Genomic DNA, 19,258 nt, shown 5'->3' with positions numbered 1-19,258 from the left:
TCGTGTACGAGGCCTGAGTCTCAGATAATGCCTCTCGGAAGGACCGTGACTAATGGCTGTGTCATCGGATTTCACGAGCTTTCGATCCCTTTTTTAATTCGGTGCACCTGATTTTTCCCCGTTTCATAAACTCCCCATCCCACGATCAGGAGTTGCTCCTATCGTGGTCGGCCATCTTTTTTCCGTCGTTTCGATGAAAAATCGCAAGAATCGAGGCGAGTCTAGCGAATTTTCGCGCATCGCGAACCCGCTAGATTCGACGTGTCCGGTGAATAGAAGTTGGGAATAGAAGCAAGATGGCCGCGGATTCGATTGGCGCGATGATCCGTTGCCCGATACCGATTTCCGTGTCTGACGAGATGGCATGGACCCGTTGATAGCATGGAAATAATTAAAATTCCGTGGAACTCGGCCACGCTGACGGGACCTGGTAACGAACGACACATTCGGCTAATAGCGCCTACGACCCTCGCCATTCGACGATTTATGGAAGCCGCGTTGTCGAGTAAATCTGCCACCCCCTTCACCCCGTTACCTGTGCAACGTTTGATCGAAATAAATATCGCGCGTCGTCCGTTTGCACGCATCGCTGCCCCACCGGATTAGAAATTCTTTTCCTAACCCGTTGCCGATCGTAAAATCAACGGCTATAAATTAACATCGAACACCGTGGCCCCCGTATATCGTACAATGCGATCGACGCTCATGATGTATGTAAATATATAAGTGCAGCGTCCTATGGCCTGCGACTATATTTGTCAGACAATACGCTCGTAAGCGGTTCTGCGTGCGGTTTTCCGCGTTATTTTCAGTGTCGTACACTGCTGACGGCTATTATGTGCAAAACGCGAGCGCGAATCATGATCCGACGATAAGTTTGTTTGCTGCTATTTACTCCATCGAATTGTCCGCCATCGTAATATAACGCTTATTTTTCCTCCTTTTTCTCTTTCTCCTAAAATTGCCACGCGTTTATTCCACGTCGGATAAAAATTCCTTCTTATTGGGGCTGATTTTTACCGGGAATTTTATTTTTTGAATTTTTGCAACCGGAATTTGAAACTTTTCAGAGCTTGGACAGATGGAGCTCTTGAATTTTTTTATATTTTTGATATCGATGCTAGAAACTTTTTTCGGCGAATTTTTATTCCTCGTAGTTAGATACAGTAGAAACGGAAATGCAATAGCGTAGGCAGATAGATTGGTAGATAGATCTCTATTGTTCTCTAATTGGATTACGAGAATTGCGTTTCTCGGTGATAAATTACAAAGTTAAAATTTTAAATTAAGATTAGCAGTAAATGCATAAATTAACGTTATGATAATATAGAAAAGTATTTAATTCCGATTGCTGGTCAAGATCTATTAATATTTAAACTCTTCCTCGACCTAATTCATTTCCCTTTTTGCCGACTATTATTATAACGAAGCTCGTCAAAAAAGAACAGTCTTTCGAAGAATAATAGTGGCGTAATGAGATATTTTCTCTCTATTCATCAATTTCGTACTCCCTTTTTACCTAATTCTCGGGAATTCGGAGTCACGAGAAAAGTTTCGAGTTCCCGAAACTCGAAACTTTCTACAATTTCTTCTTTTCGGGCGAGTTTCGGGAAAGCCATCCCTGCTTCTCGCGTATCGAGAGGTCGAGAAATTACCTCGATCTCTTTGGAATTGGATTATCCCCGAAGTGGACGCGACGATTGGTATGTCGAATTTGTCATTTCGAAATCGATTATATCACGATTTCTGTTTTCTTTCCCATAGAGACGTCTCTTTTTTGGCATGCAGATTCACCACGCAACGCGTTTAATCGATTCGTCGCGTGATTCCGCACGCCAGATAAAAATGTCATCCGGGCCGCGGAACATCTTCGTTCCATCTATGACCCAATCGTTTTTATCGTTTCCATCGTTGTTTCGAAGCCCGACGCGAATGAAATGAAACATGGAACTGGAATTAAAGATCGAAGCCGACAGTTGCATCTGAATTATCGATGATAGAGAAGCAGGATTCGATTTGACCGAAAACCTATTACTTCGAATCCACCGTCCCGTTGGTTAGATGGAATAAAAATCAGCCGTGTTATTCATTCAGGGTTATTCTAAGATCTCGATCAGGAACTGATTGGTCATCGCGATCGTCTATTTCGGCTGGCTCTATCCTCGTTGCATTGTCGAGTTTTCCGTCGAATCGTCGAATTTCTCTCGTCTGAACGATCTCTTTAATACGCCAGTATTTTTTTCCATTTTTCTTTTTTTTTTTTTTTCAACGAAATGGTGCACTGAAAAAAACGGCATCGTGTCAAAAAACCGGGCCTTCAGAATTATCGCACCCTAATAATTTTTAATACACTTTTACGATCTTTCTCTTTACTACTCCAAATTTTTGTAAATATCACAGTTTCGCTGAGAAAGAGAGGAAGATGATTAAAAAATTTTAATAATTCGAATCTTTCCAAGTTGGATAATATTTGATATAATTTTACTGTTGGGTGTTGGGATTAGGTATGCTCACGGATTTTACTTTTACTTTGGTTTATCATAATCAGTACGCCTTGGTCAAAAAACCGGGCCTTCAGAATTATCGCACCCTAATAATTTTTAATACACTTTTACGATCTTTCTCTTTACTACCTCGAATTTTTCGAAATATCACAGGTTCGCTGAGAAAGAGAGGAAGATGATTAAAAAATTTTAATAATTCGAATCTTTCCAAGTTGGATAATATTTGATATAATTTTACTGTTGGGTGTTGGGATTAGGTATGCTCACGGATTTTACTTTTACTTTGGTTTATCATAATCAGTACGCCTTGGTTAATATCACAGAGTGTCCTTAAGGATTAATGATTCACACCCCTCACACACGCAACGTTTATTCTCCAACATTGTGTGGGACGTGTTATCGATTTACAGTTGATTTTAGGTATATACTTATTTATTTCTTCACAGTATTAAAAAGAAAAAAAAAAAGGATGAAATAAAAAGGACAATAATGGAGGAAAAATAATTATCGAAGGATAAACTTCGTATATCCTCGCGTTTCCGCTATTCCACGTCTGTCGAAATGGAACGATAGTCCGGAAAATAAAAAGTAGCGGGAAATCTCATTTGAAAAACCGAATAATATCTGCGGATGATCGGTTGAACGACGGCAGGAGGTACGGGGATATTCATTTTCGTTGTTTGGGTTTAATTTCGCAGCGGTTCGAGCCGAATTCGTTTCGATCATTCCTTCCCTTCCTTTGCCGTGACGTACCTCGTGGCCGGCCCGGCAAGGTGCATTTATTTTCATGTAAATATGCTTCTCGCTTAGTAGCACCACGAAAAGGGTACGTCAATCAAGGCGATAAGTATGCGGGCTACTTCAAAGCGAATACTGATTGTAAGTTAAAGCGGGCCGGGTCCGTAAGTCGCTCGGGACATTGTTAAAAAGCATGGGCCACGGCAGAGGCCGTTCGTTGTCGGGGGTAACGCGATAAATGCCTCGCGTTCGTTGGATAAAGACCTCTGTCAAAGTTGGCACATGCAATAAACCTTTAGTCAAAACCACCAAACACAATGGGACCACTCTCGCCGGCACTTTCATTATACGAATGTTCATGCTGGATACCTGTTGTCACCCGGGCATTTTTTACGTCCCGTGATCGATTGGCTACCTTCGTTAATAAAACCCTCGGTTGATAAATACAGTTTCGAATATTAAATGGAAACCTCGAAGTTTCGACCGTGCATCGCGTCCAGGTGAAACAGGGAAAAGCTAGGAAGACACTTGCAGAAATTTTTCTTGGATGGTGTATTTATTTTTCCACGAGATAGATATACGAGATACGAATAATTGCGTTTAGAATTTCGCACTTGAGCGCAGATGACAAGCAGAGTGCAGTCCTTTGGGTCATTGATTTAATTGAAACTTTGCAGGTTTGTAGATTTAATTATGCAGTTCAGGAAAATATTACAAGGGCAATTACTCGATAGTTTTTGAGATATTTATGGTTAAAATTTTATTATTCTTAACTAGAGATTTCTACCGAATAGTTATCGATAGTTGTCAAGTGTGTTAGAGTTCTTTGATTTAATAAATCACGCGTAGTGGTATTACTTTTATAATTCTTTATTACAAAGCACGTGTTAGCGGTTCTCTGGTCTCTGCGATTACGTTCGAGAGAGTCAGGAAAAAATAAATGATGGCTAAAATGCCAACCGTCCAGTAGATATCATACCTATGTCTAGATACACAAATTTCCAACACACGGATAGCGATTTGCAGTTACTATCTTAACAAAGTGACATGGTGATCTAACGGCAACTTCCGAAAATTGCTACCAGCGTGGGAATTAAAAATTAAAAATTTAAGGAAGCTTCTTTGACAGAGTTCGTCATAGGAGAGTAGAGTACTTTGCCTGATCAACAAAATTGCTCATTTAGTAGAGGATTGCAGTTAACAAGGAAAGTTAATAAAAGAGTTAATAGTAGAGAGCTAATAGTTCTTAACTAGAGATTTCTTCCAAATAGTTATTGGTAGTTATCAAGTGGCATTGTGACCTAACAACAGCATGTGTGCCCACGCTGGTGGCAATTTTCGGATATCACCATTAGGCCACAACGGCACTTGATAAATATTCGATTAGGGCAATAATAAAACCCTAATCATAAATATCTCGAAAACCATTAAGTAGTAGCCCTTTTAATGATATATTTCCTTGAACTGGATGACTAAATCTACAAACCTGCAAAATTTCAACTAAATCTATGACCCGAAGGACCTGCACTCTCCTTGTGAGTTTATGTTTCGGACATTCTTGTTCTCAAACGCGATATGGTGACTCAAAGTTCCAAACGTCGATCCTTGTTTTACTATTCGGTTAAATCGTGCAATTTTTTTGAGAACACGGAATTTATTTTTATTTATTTTCCTTTGATAAATGCGTAGACTTTCCGCGAACCGATTAACGGATAAATTAAAATTTTTTCGGATCGCGAATGTACGATCGCTAAGTGGATTACAGCCGAACTTTTACACGTATATACGGGTAGTGAGTTTATATAGCCCGTAATAAGTTAACGCGATTACAGAGATCGGTAATTATATAAGCTCGGTGACGCGGATCTCGCGACCCCCAACGCGTATTGAAAATAGAAAGCGATCGAGGTAAAGGCGGCCATGCTTTCGCGTGCATTATATTCAGAGGGTAGTGTGTTATTTACAATTCAATACGTGAAAGATCCGTTTCACGGTAGCTTCGTTTATGAGGTGTGCAAAAGCTGGAACATCGTCTTTTGAATTTGCTCGCTCTTTACAAAGGGTGCAGGTCGCTCGCTTCGTTCCTTTTTCGTACCCCATCGATGCACGCAATTTCCGCCACCCGGCTGCATGCATATCTCTCTACGTGTGTGCCTGCGCGCGCGTTTTTTTCTCTAAAAACTTTAATCTTTCCTCCGGGGTTCGTGTCTCTTTGAGAACGAAAAATGGAATGAATTCCTGACAAATTGTGAAAACGTCAGCCGACCGCGCTGCATTTTCCTTTCTTTCTCCCTCTTTTCATCTCTCTTTTCTTCCTTTTCCTTCCCACCCCCTCCCCCGTCCTTTCTTTCCCTTTCCCCCATTTTTCTACCTCTTTTTCCCCCATTTTTTCTTTTCTTTTTTCTCAAAGAAAACGAAGGAAGGAGAGACCGCGAAGCGACGCGCGTATTCGTTTAGATCGTCACGACGCGAGCAATCATCGCGCGTTTAATCGATCGTGAGACGATCGTTTGAAGTTTCTGCTTTTTACTCCCCGGCTTTCCCTTGATGAGGAAACGAGCCGGCATCCCCGTTCCCGGTCACGCGGAAATTCAACTTCGGTTTCCACGCGTCCCGCTAATAAAATGATTCGCGCTGGCAAACACGTAATTAATATCGATGGTAATTAGAAGCACATATTTGCTTGTCGCTAGGGAATTAGGCAAGGTACACGTGGTGGGCACGGGGCAAGGGACGCTATTTAGGTCGCGAACTATGTATCTATTTTACCGTGTGCCGGTCCCATCCAAAGAGCCGCGCCGTCCAGTCGAGCATTCGTGATTTTTGGTCTATTTACATTTAAAATCGAGTGAATATCGAGAGATCTATTTATTGAGCCTGCGGACGCGCGGCGGATGAGATAAATTTCACGCGGGGCCGGTACGCGATCATTCAGCGATATTGGAAAAACCATTTTTCACTCCTTTTTTTTTTTCTCCCACTCCTCCGCCACCTACTCCCGGTCGTCGAAGGTAAACACAGGTTGGTCAACCCGTTTTATAGTAAACAACTTCCACTACGTTTTTCGAGCGTTTCGGACTTGTCATTGTATGTCCGAGAGACTCGAGTTATCCACTCTATAAATTAAACTGTGAAATTTAAAAAAAAAAAAAAAAGAAAAATAAAAAGAAGCAAAAGGTGGTAAAAAAAGGACGAAGAAAACAAAACGCGCACACGTACGTGAACGTGTGTACATGTATGAAAAAAAAAAATCGGACAGGGGGAAAAAAAAGAACGGGGTAGAAATATTGCGGAGGAGATATCGCGCGCGGTATCGACAGTTTGTACCTCTCGTCTGGTGGCCATACGTTTTTTTATTTTTTCGTTCCCCATATTTTTTTTTTTTGTTTTTTTTTTTTCGATTTTTTCTCTTTCGCTCGCCAGTACTCGCCTCCCTTTTGTTTCCAAACGGACAATTAAAATTCACGCAAAGGAATTTTATTCCCTTTCTGCCGCTACATTCCCCCCACCCCGTTCTTTGTCATGCAGTCCGTGACATATTATACCGTACATTCGGGATGAGGCTGTTCGAAGGTGGACAGGTCGAAAGAGCAGGACGGGGAGATGTAAAGGAAGAGAGAGGGAGAAAGAGAGAAGCGGTAGTAGCGTGACGTGGGACCAACCGTAATACTATTTCAAGTTCCGTGCCGTGCGGACGTCGTGCCACGTGGCATTACTGCTTAATGTCACGTACCGATTCCCTTACCGACGTGTGACTAAGAACGAACCACCGCGAGCGTCCTAAAAATCCTTAGACAGGGCCGGAATACGAATCGCTAAACGCTGTTATTCCCTGTGAGTTACACCACCGGGTACCGGGTTTCACCGGCGAAGCGATTTTCCTCAGGAGGCCCGGGAAAATTTTATCCTATCAAAGGCGGCCCGATACGCGGCCTCCAGGTTTCGGAATATTCAAACGCGCCCGGCATACATAGTACATTCACGTTCGCCGACAAATCCGTTTATTATTGAACTCTCGCGTGCTTCAAAACGAAAAATCCCGGAATTAATTTTCCCGCGAGGATCACGTTCACCCGCTACCGTTCTATCGAGCAAATTTACAGAAAAAAAAGAACCAGCGGGATTTTTGATAAAATAAAAAGAGGACGGACGCGATCATGGCGGTGGAGCCGGTTCCCCGATCTCCGCGCGATTTTTCGTTTCCACGCTCGCTCGTGATCGTTCGATTTATTATTTTACACACCGACGTCTTCCTCCGACGCCATATTTTTTATTCGTAATACAGTCGACTCACCTGGAACACGGTTCAATTCTTTCGAATCCGCGTTAAATCGTCTCAAATCTCCAAATCCGTCTTCGATAAATTGACACGTGTCAAAATATATCTCGAAATTTCAATTTACCGTTGTACGTACATAGGTATTCGCAGACCGGGTTCGGCTCAAATCTGATCTAATTTGTAAGTGGAGAGCCTTACGCGGCCGAGACACGTGCAATCTTGGTATTCGGTTAACGAGTAACCTAGTCCTAATTCAGATCCTATCTAATCTAACCCGCGCTTAGTTCGCGCATAGTTTAAGCGTAACTCAAGGCCACGTTAGAAAGACGTCCATGCTCGACTACGTGAACCACACCGGATGTAAACAACACACAGCGTCGGTATTTCAGCAAAAATCACCGTCCCCCGTTGCATTCCGATTCGTTGATCGATAAATACACTCGTACATCGGAGAATTGATACAACAGTGATCGCGGAAATTCCACGATTTCACCGTCTGCACCGTGGAGAGCCGGTTGGACGGTGGTTTCGCACAAAAGGATCGAATTCGTTAAAAAGCACGCGCGTGTAATTACTGGAGGTGGCCGAGACGAGGCCGGCGTGGACGAATCGAGAGGAAAAGAATCGGTCGTATCCGCGAGAGCAATTTCTCGGTCTAATCGACGTCGATCGATCGTACTCGACGTACCGTTGGCCCTCGAGTGCTAACGAACGGATCACCGAACGAGTTTCTATGGCGTGCCGGGGGTCTGGTGTCGGCCATCGTGGTCGTTGCAGACGACGCGATGGAGGGCTCGTAAAGAAGCAACAGAGACGCGAACGGGGAACCGTGGAAGCGAGAAGAGAGGCCATCCTGGCCTCGTAAAAGGTCGTGGCATGGCAAAGATTCGTACGAAGTGGGTGTCGGAGGCATCTACTGGGTGGCGTGGCCAGACGTACAAGGGTTAGGTGGGGATATATGATTACAGGAGGCTGTGTATTCAGTTCGGGTAGTTGTCGTTTCAGACACGAGGCACGTAGCATATTATCATCGTTACGCGGTGAGGACTGAGGCCGTTCGTTGATACAACTTTGGTACATGGCCATCGTGGCCTTACAACCCCGTCTTCCATCAGTTATACCAGCCTGGATACCATGGAACTCATGAATAAGGCAAACTCCGCCGTTATGTCTCCATTCCGAAACGCCCTCTCACGAAACTTTTCGATGGTCTCTGTGTGTCCTCCCTCCTCCCTGTCATTCCTTTAACAATGGGCTATCAAAATGCATTGCTGTTTGGCGGAGGAAACCGAGCCGTGTAAGGGTATGAGGGCTGACAAGGAAATTTGTGAAGAGCCACCTTCGAGTTTAAGTCTTCGATCGCGAGGGTGGATCGACCGCTGGTGTATCTCGGCTACAGCCACGAATGAATCTCCTTGTTTACGCGGCAAACTTCTTCTTAATCTGTTTACGCTCCGTGGCGTACTTTGGCTGGGCGCAGCAGTCGAATGGCGGACAGGCAGAGGTACACACACATCCTCTTTGCAATCGTCGCTTCCTTCGGGATTACCCGACTGTACCCGGTGGTTTATCCTGACGCGACGTGGCTGCCACGAACTTTCTTCCCGGTCCCGTTGTCGCGGGTCCGTTTGCAAATTTTTAAACGCGACCAATCCCGTGGAGTCGCGCCTTTAGCTGGAGGATTAGAGCCAGGCCGGGGCAAGGGAAAGCGCGGAAGGGAGGAAGAGAAGGAGCTGTTTCGCGAGATCTTCGAGAGCCAATGGGAGAAGACGGCGAGCTCGGAGTGGAGACAATTTCGATGCAAAGCAGTGGAGGTTCTTGTTACGCGGGCATCGGCTTGTTTTGTCTGTATTTAACCAAATGACCTCGTTATGCATATCAGTTCGGCAAAGTAGCGCTCGTAACACGTTCTTCGATTAAACGACCAAGGGAACGACGCAGCCTTTTTGATGAATTTCCACGCTCCACGACTAATCGTACGGATAGTAAACGAGCCGGTGATGGATTGGTCGACGTCCTCCATCTGACGTTTCTATCTCTGACGCTGTGCATTACGATCGTTAACAGCCCCGGAGAATGGCCTTTCTAATTAACGCAGGAATTGTCTGTTCTATCTTAGTAGACTCGTAGACGAGAGCGAACGTGATTATTGAATTATACCGTACTGGATTATGTTTGCGTCCGAATTCGAGGCTGACGCGTTGCTCACCCGTGATGAATCACTTCCAATGGCACCTCGCTTACCCTTTCTTCGCGCCATTTCCGTTCAAGTCTGGAATATTTTATTTTGAACTTTAATATCATAATATGTGGAGCGTTTTTGGATTCGTTTTGAAGCAAACTGTATCTTCGAGTAAATTTTCCACGCGTTTCTTTGAAGAATGCGCATCTCTAATTGCCGAGTATCGTTAGTTAGCGAGGAAAGACGAAATCAGCGGGTATTAATTTTAATTGCACCCTCTGTGGTATTAAAAACCGGACATCCACGATTCTCTAAATTTGATGGGAAATCCGGTTAGCCGTGTAGCCCCGTGATCCGTCTGTGAAAGTAATTAACTAGCCTGCGAAATTCATCGTTAAAGAAGGTGATAGGAAGGGTCCCGTGGGGCGCGGGTAATTTGAATTACTTTGGCGCGGTACAAAGTGACCATATTCGGCGGCTTTTTCCTAGCCCGTGAGTCGGTGGAACCGGTTTTCACATTAATCATTATCGTATCTGCCTCTAATAACGAATGCAACCGGCCAGTGTCAGCAGGAGCTTTCACGAGTAAGTGGCAAATAAATTGGCCCTGACTGCATTAATTTCGTTGTCAATTAGATTGTTCGACGTAACGTAATGACTTACATTCCGATTTCCCTTGCGTCTTACGAAACGTCGGGTTAATTTCCGTGAAAACGTCATCGTCATGATTTCAATTTAACGTCTACGCGGTATTAACTATTTATTAGTATTTATATGTATTTTCTCTTCTTTCTTTTTTTTACTCCTCTCTTTCACCTTTTCTCTTTCTTTGTCGTTTCTTATATATATATATCTCTTTCTCTTTGATCGCTCTTTCAGTTAATCTCGTGATACGCAAACTTGACAAAATTGAATCTCGTCGGTGTTTCTCATCGACGAAGCGTTATCCCGACAGTTTAATAATCGTGTGATTTGATCTCGCGATGAACGTGACATTTAAAACAGATGACCAGCTGGAAAAGGAACAACGAGGTTCGATGACGCGACGCGTGTATATAACTTAGAGGCCTTATCACGAAACGTTTATTTGCCTTTCCAAGGAACGCCACGCCAATCTGTCCCAATTTAAACAACTTTCGTGGACCGCTGTTGCAGTTAATAAATAACACGAAGTGGCAGCATCGAGCGAGCACGCATACCTTTCTAAAGTGAGGTTAATTTCGCGGTCAGTTACCAGCTATATGGGCTCGTTGGCTCTCATTGTCAGCCGGCCAACTTTATTGACAGCAAAAAAGAATCGGGCTAAGCCGCTGCCCGTTCATCAGCGTTAATAGCGATTCCTATTGCCCGTACGAATTCAACCTCGCAATGCACTCAACATTGTTACGTCGCGTGCTTTCTTTCCGCTATATTTAGCCAGTGAATAACGATAATTAAAATTCAACGATCGCCGGTCAATTTGATCTCAAAGCTACCGCCATTCCACGGATAAATCGATGGTTCTGTCGATAGAGGGTGAATAATAGATATCGCAATTTTCGTATCTCAGAATCCTTCAGTCTAGACAACTGTTCGCGTAAAACGCGTGCATTCTTCCAGTTTTTCCGTCGATCATCCAAATTCAACCGCGTGTCAACCGCGCACCATACATAACTTCTTCTTCCCAAGTATGTCTCGTCATAGTTATCAAACGAAATTCGGAGCAGACAGTCTGGGTCACATCTATACTAGTCACATTCGGTATCAAATTATGAAAGTTTCACTGAATTTCAATTCCACGTTGCTTATTTTTCATGCTCTTCAAGCTAGCTCTCAGAAATGCTTCACGCGTCATTAATCTTTCGCATAACCGAATGACTCTGTACGTTTACGCTGCGGCCACGGTAGCCCGCGGTCAGAGGGTCGTTTAATTAACTTTCTCACGAATTTACGAGATTGCCCGCGCATACCAGCCAGTGGCCGATCCGCAAGATCGATATATGTACAACGGGCGTACATTAAGCCCCGGTATTAAGGATAAGATTCGAGGCGGTTAGCGCATATTGTTCTTGGGGCCAAGGAGAGAGAGTTAGTCCCTCCAGTATCGGTATCCGGGCGTACCCTAAATTATTGCACGAGACTTGACTGCAGCACAAGAGCTTCTCGCAACTATGCTTGTAGCTCGTAGTAACAGCGGTCCAGAGGTGCCGATAATTGACCTACTATCTTCTACTTCCGATCCGTACGATGAACTTGGAATACTCCGATCTTAAGACGATGCGCCGTTCTGCGAATAGTTTACCTCTGTTTCGTTGTGTATATACGTGCGTTATTGGAATACCGAAACCTGCGTCGAGATATCGAAAAGAGAGAGTAAGAGAGGTTTGTCGAGGTTAGGGATCGCGGGTACCAGAGACGGAAGTTGGAAATTTTCCCGGGACCTTGAGCCAGGAGAAACGAATACATGGAACATTCATGAATTTCCACCGAACGCTCGTAATAATGGCAAACGGTCGGGCAGTGTCAATAACTGGCCTACTAACTTCCTTGCGATATTGTGTATCGGCTTTTGCAACTGAAATGTGTTAGCCAGTGTCCGAAGTGCGGCCACGGCTACCCTGATATTGGCCGGTGTCCCTTTTGACTTTACTTTCTCGCTGCAAAATAATAACTCGCCCCGCAACGTTTACGAAATGAACGAAGCTTTCGATTAGAATACCTTGGTTTCATCCCACTTGCCTGCCGGTCGAATTACCCCTCGATATTTATTATTTATTAAAATCCCAATCGATCGATATTCACGAGATTATTAAAAAACGGATTTAGGGGTGAGTTTGAATGTAATTCTTTAATTCCCGAAATTCGGATCCGAAACACTGTGGGATTTCAAAAGGGTATAGATTTTTGAACCTCGTGAAATTTGTGAATTTAGGAATTTTTCGTTGTAAAAATTGAATATTTATCGGTCCTAGTTAATCCTTCGTGCTCTATTGACGCTACTATCGAAACACCGATAACCTGCAACGCGTTGTTCGATTTCGTTTTCACGGATAAAGATGGGAAAGTGAGAGAAGCGAAAGTTCTGCTTTGAAAAAGCTTTTCATCGTCGGGGTGTGTCGGAACTGTTGGCTGATCGAATCAAAGAACCTTCAGAGTGTTAAGCGTTAAACAAAACGTAGACAAAAGTATAACGATATATAAAAGTTGAGGATCTTGTCGGAGAACGGTAACGTTCGAACTATTTCTGGATTTAATCCACTTTTATTGCTGGATGTACCGAGAAGTCTTTCACGGAGTAACCCTCCCAATAGCGCGATGAAATATCTTTCTCTTTATTCGCCGATTTTATACTTTTACTCGAGCTTCTCAGCTTTCCCGTTTCCTCTTAAAGCCTCCGCAGATCGCTCACGATTACCAGCAAACCAGGCCGAAATAGAGCCGGAAGTTTGGATTGAAATATACGCGTATCCGCAAAGTTGCATTGTGCCGAAATTCGAAATCGGGATATACGTCGTCCGTATCCAGGTGTGGTGGCAGAAGCGGGGTCTGTTGGTATCGGCGGTGTAGCCTAAGTTATTGCGCGAGACTTAATTGGATGCAAAAGGAGTTACAAACTTCGGTAGGGACCGGGGTCCCTCTCGAACACGATCTCACGAATCCCGTCTTTCATTCCCGCCTTTTTCTCTCTTTCTCTTCCCTCTGTTTACAGTCTCGCTTTCGTTCGACCTGTTCCTTTCTCTCAGCGACCCCTCTTTTTCCTTCTTCCTAATCTCCGGGCAGCGTGGTATCGCGTACAAATAACGCGGCTTGCGTGCGCGCATGCGCGAGCGACGCGACGGAGACAGAGGATCGAGGGTGGCGCCGCGTAGCGTGGTACCCCGGTACCGCGCGCCGTGAAGGGGTTGTCGCGGTGCGACGAGGACGGAAAGCGGGGGCTTGGGGCACGCGGTTGGGAAAAAGGGACACCGGGTATCGGGAGAGATATACAAGTGGGTGGGAAGAATGGAAGAAACTGCGTAAAAAGGGTATACGTACGGCGCGAAAGCGAGACAGGTTAGGTGGTGGCGATGGAGAGGAGGGGGATGGGACAAAGGGAAGGTCGAGCGCGTGTAACCGGTAACCCGGCTCTGTCCACTTATTAGCCGCTTAATGGACCGCGATGTACGGACCACGAACGTACGCTGTCTTCCTGCGGGGACCATCAAAAGAGGCGGGAGCGTCCCGTTTATTTAGCAAACACGCCAAACCGCAAACCCTATTTCTTCGGGCGGTTTAAAGGGATTAAAAAACGGCGGCCGGAGAGAACGGACGGGAACGATGGCCGTGGAGGTGGAGGAAGAAAAAGTAAGTGGAAAGGAAGGAACACGGCCGGTAGGGTGGGTAGAAAGGACGCGGCAGCGAGGGAGATGGGAAGGGCTCAATTACGGTGGGACGGAAATCGATAGGCCTTTCGAGCTCTCACGGGAAGTAATTAAAAGCGCGCGAAATTTGTGGCCACGTTTCTTTCACCTACAACCCTCTCCGCCGCTCTTCGTCGTTCTTTTCATTGTTGATCTTTATCGGCAGCGATATCGATGGAAAACGAGACTTTATATATATATATATGATTCTGTGTGTATACGTCTAGGTAAATATACTACGGGGTGGGCTAAAAGTAATAGCACGAATAATTCCTCTATACCACGGCACTTTTGTTTTTATCGTTATTATTAGAGAACCAATTATAACAAGACATGTCTATAACAGGATATAAAATAAGTAACAAAGTACAATAATAATAAAATAAAATATGTATACAGGGTGCTCCAGGTTTGCGATACTAAACTTTGTTATTACGTTGGACAGAATGTCTAGACAAGAAACAAATTTTACACGTAGTCACACGTAGGTCGTCTTATTAGAAAGTTACAGACGAAAATAGGAAACTCTAAAATCCTATTTCGAAATAGCCATCACCGTGAGCGATCGAAAATGGAATTCATCAGTCGACAAAGTTCATTTGTATTTTATTTCATCTCGGTAAATGAGTCATTAACTTTTTCTGCCAGTTCGTCACGGGTATTTATCGTCGTTGCATAAACTTCAGAAAGTTCTTCAGAAGGTAATGTAACTGACCCCGTCTGTCCTAATTGCACGTGACATGTCTCGTAAATACTTTGCGACACGGTACTTTCCTGACAGAGAATCTGCGTTGGTACTCTCTCGCTGTAGTGCGAGCATTCCTGTTACAGGAACCGTAGGTAAAACGTACATCTCTGTACTCTTCGTTCGTAAATAATCGTGGAATTTGCAAACAGGAAATTCTCTTAATTTTTAAGACAAACTGAATCGCCATATCGAATATTCACGGGTAATAAAATTTCGACGATTTCTCGTCGAAAGGATTCACTTTAGGCCCAATGTTCATTAGACACTTTTCATCCCTATGAACTCTGAAAGTCTCGGATCTCCTCTTTCTTTTAACACCCTGTACACCGGAGGATTATCCGTAATTGCGACCCGGTCGCGTATCCGTGGTCGATATAATTACTTCCGGTCTGTCACGGCCACCATTGGGCGCAGCGATATCTCAGGGAACAGCGAAAGCCCCGACATTTCGACTCTCTTCCGTCTTGCCGTCATGCTCTCGAACGAATTAACGAAGCTGACGGTGCCCTCGCGCCGTAAGAAATTTCCGACCTGGAAGATAGGACCTCGATATCGACAGCCTCGGTCGGCTGGTGGTGCGTTTCCACGGCGCGAGCCGAAGGCGAGCAACAAAATCCAACGGGTGAGACTCTCACCGTGGAATCTCACCCACGTAGGAGGTGGAGGTGACTCCGTGGCAGCTGTCGATCGAGTGGCGTTCAACCTCCGACCTTCGCGGAGAGGAGCAACCGTCACGCTCCTCCTCCGTCGTTGGTCGTCGATGAAGTATCCAGGCTCGCGCGATAAGGATCTTGGAACGGAGATCGAACGAACGAGGCGTCTTCGTGGTCGTGGCGGTGTGTAATTCGGGTTGCCGGGACCACTTCGTGCTACGTTACGAGGCATCCGAAGGCGAGTCCGAACAACATTAGGTGGATAGGCGGTCCCGGTGCAAGGGGTAGACGCCTGGCCACTAAAAGTTATAGGAAGGAAGGCAGTTAAAGAGACGAAGGTGGTATGCGTATCGAGACGGTACGTAGTGGCGGTAGTATGCGTAGATTCTTCTGTTTCGGTTGAATTCCGATTGCCTGAATAAATTATCCTTCGAGCCAGTCGGAGTGAAGGAGAAGAGGCGTAGAGAGGCTACACGGGGAATGAATTAACAATGGACCTTTGTTAAATTGTTCAGTCTATAAATCTTCCAGTGGAAGAGCATCACTCGATCCAATAGCCGGTCCAATCATTTTCTTCGTGTTTTCTTCTCGCGCCACTTTGCCGAGAGATCGTGTTTATAGGAAATTTCTGTCGGACCGGGGTCGGTTCGTAACGGTGAACGGTTCGGCCGATCGACGTACCGATGAGCAGCCAGGCCCTACTTCGACGCAGAAGGATGCAGAGGAGGAAGAAGAAGCGAGGAGGGAAAAAAAGAAGCGCTTTATGCCCTGGCATTCGGTTAGGTTAAATTTACTGACACGCTTCCAGGCCGCACTGCCAGCCCTGCAGCCATCATTCCATCCTCTTCCTTCTCTTCTTATTTCGTCTTTTTCTTTTCCATCTTCTCTTCCACCTTCTTCTTCTGCTTCTTCTTCTCCTCCATCGTCTTCTTCTTCTTCTTCTTCTTCTTCTCCGAGCCTTCTGCTCGCGTCGTAGCTTTATGATTACCTCCACCAGGTCCGTCCGTCCAACCCTTCACCGTGGAATCTCGGCTGGCATCTAGTTAACCGAGAACGACGCCGACGTAGTCCCTTCTGCACGAACTTGGGACTTCCCGCTGCGAGAGAGGCCGCAACACCATCCCTGAAGCCTTGGACATCGTCTCTCCTTGTTCCTTTCGGCTCACGAGAGCGCGAGATAGCTCGCGCCTCCTTTCTTTTAGCGCACGCCGGATCGATTATGGCTCCTCGCCTTGGCTCCTCGCCTTATGTGCGTGGAACCTTCGTTCTCCACTTTCTCCTTCTCGCTCTTCTCACACTCTCCTCTTCTCAAAGGGTTCATCCGGCCGTTCCTTCCTTCCGCGTGCGGATCGATTTTGCCCTCATGGCCGATCGCTCTAGCGGAAGGCAAGCTTTCGGTAATAGAAAGGGATTACCCGTGCTAATTGGATGGAAATGGCAAGGATTTTTACCCTTTGATCGGATTTACGTTTCAACGGGATCCCTCTTCCCCGATAGATCGTTCGACTTCCCTCGTTCGTCCGTTTCTCTTTCCTCCCCTTGATGATCGGCGCGCGGATTAACTTCCGCCCGCGTTTCAGGCGCAAGAGTAAATCTCGCGTGACCGTGAATACTCGTAATTCCGTGCATCGATTAAATTTTTATATTTCCACTGTTTATCCGCGCGTGTCTCGGTTCCACGGTACACGGGGTTGTACAAACACGGGAAATAGGAATCGTCCACGGTCAACGAGTGCCCCGGGAACTATTACGATTTCGTGGATAAATAAAACCGGCTATTTTTATTATTCCATCGATTCCTCGACGTCGTATCGAGTAAAAATATCGCGATTCGAGGACGCGCAGCCGAACGATGGCCAATCTTGCCACGGTAAACGCCGGTTCGTGGCTGCCGGCGGGATGGTCAGACGAATAAAATCCTGTCGTTGGGATCGTTAATTTTACTCGTGTTCCGGGTAATGGAGGAAAAAGTCGGACGATGAGATAGTTACGGGCCGGCCGGATTACTCGCCCTTCCGCGAGCAATTTTCTAGACCTCGCGAGATATAAACCGGGATACGTAAGCTGGACATCCCGCTGAGAACGCTTGGAACCATCCTGGATCCTTGGGCGAGATAGCTCGCGCCTCTTTTCAACATCCACCGGATTGATTATGGCTCCGCGCCTGACCGTCTGAGAAATGTTGCCTGCTAACTCTCCTTACGGGTCGCTCCTTTCGTTTGACCGGGCCTGGACAGGCCCGATCTTTTTCTTCTCCTCTTTATCGATGCCGGACGTTCGAATTTGTTTTCGTGAACGGTCAGCCTGGTCGACGTGGGAAATGTTTCGTTTGCGAGACCGGTCCACCAGCCTTCGTTTTTGCAATTTCGATCCTTTTATTGGCAACAGTTTAACACGTAACTGCGTTATGGTAGTATTGGGGATGAGAATATTTTCGGGTGACGAATAACGATATATTTTTGCAGATAAATAATAATATCCGTAAGTGGAAGTCAAGATGTTTTCCTAGGCTAACATAATCGTGGAAAATGATAGAAAATTATATTGTCGCCTGCTACATATATACTCTTTCGGCGAGTACTATAATCAGGTACTAGAGATTCGAGAACGTACGTACTTTTCTGAGCGAGCGGGTCAATAAACTCGTTCGGAATTTAAAATGGCCCCGGAGCCGACAAATCGCGTCTGGAGGATAATTTCTCGATAGATCCCATATTTAATAGATCGTGGCGCATAAGAAAGTTTGCAATAACAGTTCCCGATAGACGGACAGATTTTTGGCACGATGGAGAAATTAGAAAGTTGCCCGAGATGCAGCCGTGTGTCGTAATGGCTTCTTTGCATTTGACCCGGCCTGTTCGATGGTGCAAGTTGGCCTCTCCGTGAGCAGCGGAGGTCGACCTGTATATATCTCCGCGCGAAATTGCTTGGGCCGCTTTTCAACATCCAACTGATCGATTATGGCCTCCCTTTATTCCGTGAAATACGGCGCGACCGGCGCGCCTCGAACCAAGCGTTCCGTCGTCGCGCGTTGTTTCAGCTCGTTTTCGCGCCAACCCGGCAACCATTTCCCGAACCCGTCCCTGCATTTCCGTGCATCGGTTTCGAATCCTCCGTACGATCCATTTTATTCCTCCTTTTCGCGGTAATTTCACCGTTGCGTCGCTGGATCCTGTCGCGGTGACGGGCCGTTTCCGCGCGAAACTACCAACGGCCAACTCGTATAGATCATTGCCGAAAATAGTACGGGTGACCGAGTTAACCCCGATGGTCCTCCGTTTCTGACGCGAATGGCCAAGTAACAAGCGATGGCCACCGCTAATGGCGTTTTCTCGAAGTTGCCGAACTTTCGCACAAAACATTTTCGTGCTTGCTCGAAAACTGACCGGAATACGTTCGAGGCCGGGATCAAAGCAGAAGGGCCACGCAGTGGAAAATTACGTCTGGCCCCCGTGCAGTCGGTCGCTCAAGTTAGAGTTTAATTAACGCACGGACAAAAACACGCGCCACTCTGTGCCTGTGTAACCGCTCGTGTCCGTGCGTTCTTGCACTTGGCCGTTTTCTCCGTCTCTTTCTCTCCCGTGTAAATGCATGTGCACACCACGTGTACGTATATAGACGCACGCACACGGGTATACACCGACGACCATGGACTCCGGGTAGGTGCACCCGAGCGTTCTCGCAAGATTCTCGTTGTACGATATTTCTCTCGTGACGTAGGAGCATAAATATCGCCCCAAAGGGGATGTTCGTGACCTAACGGGCAGGCGAGGAA

The sequence above is a fragment of the Eufriesea mexicana genome, unplaced genomic scaffold (genome assembly GCF_001483705.2).
Source record: "Eufriesea mexicana isolate 0111107269 unplaced genomic scaffold, ASM148370v2 scaffold47447484, whole genome shotgun sequence".
Lineage (NCBI taxonomy): Eukaryota > Metazoa > Arthropoda > Insecta > Hymenoptera > Apidae > Eufriesea > Eufriesea mexicana.
The sequence above is the reverse complement of the archived record's forward strand: the minus strand, read 5'-3'. Positions refer to the sequence as shown.